Source organism: Falco biarmicus, chromosome 2 (assembly GCF_023638135.1).
Source record: "Falco biarmicus isolate bFalBia1 chromosome 2, bFalBia1.pri, whole genome shotgun sequence".
Classification (NCBI taxonomy): Eukaryota; Metazoa; Chordata; class Aves; order Falconiformes; family Falconidae; genus Falco; species Falco biarmicus.
The window spans coordinates 98,811,920-98,817,919 of NC_079289.1; the positions used below are offsets into that span (position 1 = coordinate 98,811,920).

Below are 6,000 nucleotides of genomic sequence, written 5' to 3' on the forward strand. Positions count from 1 at the left end.
TTTTCTGCCCCATCTCCATTTCATTATCTAATGTAAGCAATGCCTTGATACACAGTACAAAGATATTAAAGTAACAGAGGTTGCACTTTTGAGTTAGCATTGAGTTTTCATGGTTTTTGTAGTTCTATAAGCCTGCCAGTAAAAGGAAAGAAACTCAGACATTGAAGATATAAGAGAATAAGCTCCATATATTTATTACTTGTATGCACTGCAACTCCCATTGAAGCAAGGGTTTAATTGTTTTGTCAGTATTTTCTGTAGCACTGAAAAAAAGCTTAGGTAAGCAGCTTCCCATATTAATGTATAGCTTAGCAGCTGAGAAATGTATCTTCCAAATTAGGGATCAAAAAAATTTAGATAAATCTAATAAATCCAGCCTCCACAAGTAAATATACTTTCATTTTGTATTTAAAATTTAGATAAACAATGAGTTTTGTTAGAAAAAAATATGTAAGAGTAGCAACATGAGTTACTCGTATATATTTAAGGGATTTACATATACTGCAGGTATGTTAATATCATTCCTCCTTCAAAAGCTGAGTAAGTAAGTATATTTTCTTCTTTTATGGTCTTAAATTCCATCTATCAACCAGGTTTCCTTTCACTGGAAAGGTACATAGATATTTTAGTAATTTGAGCTGGGTATTGTTTGCTTTCTGTAACTATTCTGCTGAATAGAGGTACTAACAATAATGTTTGATGAATTTTGAGCATATTATTGAAGAGTATTTGCAAAAAGCAAATTCTGAATGATTCATATCAGATTTTTGATATGAATAATCAAGCTTCTGAGATAGAAACTTATTATGTGCCTACTGACCTAATCAAGCAGCTTGAATTTTGAATATTGAATTTGTATATAGAGCTTTTGCAAATAAACTGCAGATTTAGAATTGTTCAAATATGTTTAATTACAGGTACACTCAGAAATTCCACAGCTTGCTCTAAGATAATTCATACAAAAGAAAAGGGGTTACAATTGTATAATTTCTGTGAATTGTTCACCTTAAATTGCTGGGTGAACTCAATAAATTGCCTTCATTTCAGTTAATCAATTGCACATTAAAAAAAAAAGAAAAGCTTCGGAATTGTTCATGCTTACTAAATATTGTGTTGTTTTATTTCTTTACTTTCTGAAATCTGCAGATTAGTATGTTCGTATTTCGACTTCGCTAAGAATATGAAAACTTAATGGTATTTAATATCACATAAAAAAATCATATGAAATAATACCATGGCAATTATGTACTTGTCTCAGATTTGTAGTTTTACATTTGTATTATTTAATTATTGTCAACTGTTTCTCGTATTTTCATCTACAGCTGTTTGACATCACAAACCTCATCAGGCTGAATCCCTCCAGAGGCCATTAGCAACTGGTAAAAACTGGGATTTTCATCCCACTAGAGATTATGATATTATGTATTTAATATCATAATATGTTAAAATGCTTCTCAGCAACTCAAATTAGCAAGATATTGAAGATCAAGATATTAACCTTTTATTAATGAAAATGGAAAATAAGGAAGGGGTTTGGAAATGTGTAACATCTTGTTTGAGCTGTAGCATAATAAATATCATTTCACTTTGGGATGAAGTTTTGATTCAAACCATTCTGTTTGGTGATCCACTGTGGCCACCAAGGTCCCCACTGTGTCTTCTAAAAGTTATGTTTTAAGTAAGTTATATTTTCTCAGACTTTTATAGCTCACCCAGACTTTTATCCAAAATTTATCCAAATTTTACTGTGGCAGAGAAACCCAGATCACTCAGGGATGACAGAGAAACAATCCAGTCACAAAGTCAAGACCAGCGCAAGAATTTTGTCATAAACCAATTGAACTGCAGCTCTCATGAGACACAGTGGTATTTAAGGAGAATATTAATAATCCAAAAATTCAAAGGTAAAATAAGCATGTAATAAATTAGGTGCATTCTTCCTTTTTTTTTTTTTTAATGGAAAGTTGACAAATTTCTGCAACACATTTTTCCAACTTTATTTTCCACCCTTCCCCACAAAAAATAACAAAATATTTTCAGCCAGTTCTAGTCATTTCTGGAATACCTATTTATTTAAATGAAATAGATGATATCTTTTTGTTTTCCCTCCTACATGAAGACCTGAAGACCCTCAATTACTAAGAGCAAAAAAGTTCTTCCTCTACTACCTTTTATTAGGGATTATAAATTATACAAGTGCTTCAGAGTAGTCCTGTTCCCAAGAGCCCAGGCTTAAGTAAAAGGGAAAAGCCAAACACAGAACTGGCTTATATTGACTTTGACTTCAACTAGAGAGCAGATACAGGTTTCTCTCCAACTGCCAACAATATGGCACAAAAAATGTATGAACTTTTTTTATGTTTTATTTTTAAAATATTGCAGTTCTAGAGACCACTTCCTCTTTTTTTTTTTCCAGCTTTTTGCGTCTGATGTCATGCTTTTTGCTGTAGCTAACTCACAGCCCTCACTCATTTCATGTCACCTCATATCTTTTATCACAGTTTCATCAGATGCTTCCCTGAGAGGTACAGATATGTTTTCATGTGGGTTTTGTTTAGTTTCTTTCTGTCATAATAGTTAAGTCTGGCGCTACATTTGTTCCATTCTGTGCTGCATGGGTGTGAGAGAGGTGGGGTTTTTTTTGATCTGACATTTTCCTTGCTGCTTTTAGTGTTAAAGAAGCTCCACTGAAGGAATACTTACATGACAGTATTCATCATCCTTGAAATGCATCAGTCTCTATGGCTGTCTACATTTTGTGCCAGCCCAACAGCTTTGGTTTGACATAGCGTGTGTCTTAGTGGGAAGTGTCAGCTTGAAGCCAGGCTCATCTGTTACTCTGCAGTTTATATTATTGTTACTATTCACTTTTGGCATTTGTTTCTTTTCTATATTTAACTTTGATGAAGGATAAATTAAATTAGTCTGTCATTCTATTCCACAGTGAGACTCCTCAAACCCTAAAAGGTCATTGTGCTTAACTCTTGTTTAGCTAATGCTAATTACACTGTACCATCAAAACATAAGAACGTTCTTAAGCCGTTCACATTTCTTAATTCTCCCATCGGTGCAAACTAATAGAGTACTAGCACAGTTAGCCTTGTATGAGAAAAAATCATGGTATACTACCTTCCACTTGCTGGGGACTTGTTTCACATATTGGGGGAAATAAATACAATTACCATTTTCATGCATCAAAATTTCATTACATCATGTCAAAGGTAAGCAAGACCCAAGGTAAAATTTATAGAAACTGCCAATACTGAGGCTCATGCTCTAGTATCCTGCACCAGTGGTTATTTTGTAAAGGCAACAATTTCCAGGTTGATAGAGAGCAGTTGCATGAGTGCTTAGTACACTTCAGTCACTGGATATCACTTCAAAAGCTAGAGTGGACTTTGTGGATTTCAGGAAATGAAGAAGATATTGCAAAAGTATTTTTAATGGAGTTTGTGCTTTCAAGAATGCCTATAAGCAGCAGCAAGGAAACTGCAGGAAGAATGGTTTAAAATAAATAGGACTGAAAAGCAGATTGTTTCTAAATGAATATAACAGGAAGAAATGTAATATGGCGTGACATGGTATGACCTTAAAATAATGTGATAGATTTCTTTTGTGTGAAGGGAAAACAGAAAAAAGGACAAATATCTCAAATAATACATTTTTACAGGGACTAGTCAAATGAAATCACTGCAGATAATGAGACTATAATGGGACTTCGAACAGAGATGTTGTATCATAATGCTATACCATATGGATTTAGATATGTTGAACATAACGTACAGTGTTCATCTGAGTAGTGAGAAGTATAAAATTAGATCCCAAGATGCCCTACTTTAACCAGACAACAGTGCTGCCATGGTAGATAATACAGCAAATGAAATGTGCACTTGTTTCAGGGAATGACAAAAGGAACATTCAACTCATTTCATTTCAAGAAAGGCAAAGTGCCAGACTCAATAAATAGGGAATAATGACAGTACAAGCCAGGCACAGGTCCTGCCTGGAGAACCATCTTGCATGTAGAGGCCAACAGAGGGATTATGCTCCAAATCTGTTTTTTAACTCGCTTTCCTGGTGGGAGGGACATGGAGAGGGAAGGTCCCTGGAATACACTGTGTTCCAGTAACCAACTGGCCCTTGAGCCGTCAAAAATCACTGACAACTGATATATGTTAGATGTCCCTCTAAGCTGGAGCTGGGACGAAGGAGCAAGGAATAGGAGCTGCTTGCTTGTTACTAGCATTCGTTTCTCTTCTCAGGGAGGGAGAATCAGGAACAACTAAGGGAAGAACAGCAGTGTTCTGTCAGCTTTCCCCAGTACTCGGGGAGAGCCAGCCCGGCTTCTTATTTGGTTTTCAGTAGGGCTGCCAGCTGCAAAAAAAGGCAATGGAGGTACTCGAAGAGTAGTGGTCAGTGAGGGAGTTGCTGAAGATGGGACAAGAGTCATTTGCTGTGTTGATTTGTGAGGCTTGAGTGCCTCTCTCTCTCCCCCATTATAATGGGCTTATTAAAAATTTTCTGTGCTGCTCCCCCAACTGTAGATTCTATACCATTAATTTAGGAGAAAGTCAGTAAGAATGTGATTAAAAATTAATCCAATAAAAATTTCAAATCATTCAACCAAAAATTAAGGTTCCAGCATGTGTAAGAGAAGTAATGGTGTTGCTTGAATCTTGTGATCTAGCTGTAGATGTGTCTTTATATCTCCAAAGCAGACACTTACAATAGGGAATTTTGATGGAAGCATTAGGATAAATCATCAGATATATGTGCACATAGCTAGGATGTGGTGCTTCATTTGCAACAACTCTATAAATTGCCACTTCAATAAATAGTAAGTTTGAAGTTACTTACCTTTTCTTGCTGAGTCTGTGGAATGTGAAGTAGTATATGCCAAGAACACATGGAACAACTGCCAGCAGCTCTCAGACCTACAGCACACAGCTAAAGAAAAATGAAGACATAAGTTTCTGGAACCTTGGACAACGGAGATCTATATTAGGAACTTGGTCTTCAGCTCCTGCTCCCAACACAAGACCAGATCTTACATGTAATGAAGTTTCCTGTGGAGAACTGTTTCTTCCTCCAGAAGGCTGACATGTAACCAGGGACTAGCACGGGCTGAAAACAAAAAATATCTCCTCAGGGTTATGATAACATCTTAGTGACTACACTGAGCTCTGCAGAGCAGGTTTACAAATTTCCTTGACACTCAGCAGTTTACTAATAGACGATCAATAAGAAACAGAAAAATACTCAATAAGTACCATGTGAGAGAGAATACCAGCCACAAAACAGAATTGTGTATAATTTCTGTTAATAAGATTACTGTGGTTTAGAAGCACTTCAGCAATTGCAAAAAATCTTTATGAATCTGGCATATCACACAACAATCTGGAGACTGCAGGTAATCCTGCGGGAACAGATAACACTAAAAAGCACAGGTGTGTGCATTTTTACTAAGCTGGTTATAATTCTCCATTTTGAACTCCAGAACTGATCTCATCTATATTTGTCACCTGGAATTATTTGGTTTTATGCCTTTTTGCATAGTTGGGGAGTCTACACATTCTGAAGTTGTAGAGTTTTACTGTCATCTCTGCTTACCTTAAAAATAGAATAATTAACAATGGAAAAATTAACACATTTTAGTCATCTCAATGATTGCCTGAAGGAGACAGCAAAGCTGTTTGAGAGACAACATATTTGAGCGTACAGCTTTCTACAACTGTCAGATTCTTACTGATTTTATCACTGGGGGTCAATTCTTTCACATTTTACAAATGATACCTTTATGAGTAGGTAAGATTGCTCTGCCCCTTTTAATTTCACAGGAACAGTTGCTTTAGATCTGAAGCAGATGACTAATTATTACTTTCTGTATTGTTTTCTTTTCCAGCTGTTAAGAAAATGTTAAGGTATAATAGATTTTTTTCCCTTGATGGGGCAGAGTCCTATCCAACTTGACATTTCTTAAGACTATAATGTTTTTCCTCA

General features: G+C 35.7%; 1 protein-coding gene across 1 annotated transcript in view; it reads left to right on the forward strand.

Moving 5' to 3' along the window:
• The window catches only part of NLGN4X (neuroligin 4 X-linked), a 188,479-nt gene extending 186,882 nt beyond the window's left edge, over positions 1–1,597 (forward strand). The window contains exon 8 of the transcript XR_008820384.1: positions 1,323–1,597. The gene's annotated coding sequence lies outside the window, so the exon portion shown is untranslated. The remainder of the gene's footprint in view (positions 1–1,322) is intronic.
• Positions 1,598–6,000: the final 4,403 nt, after the last annotated feature.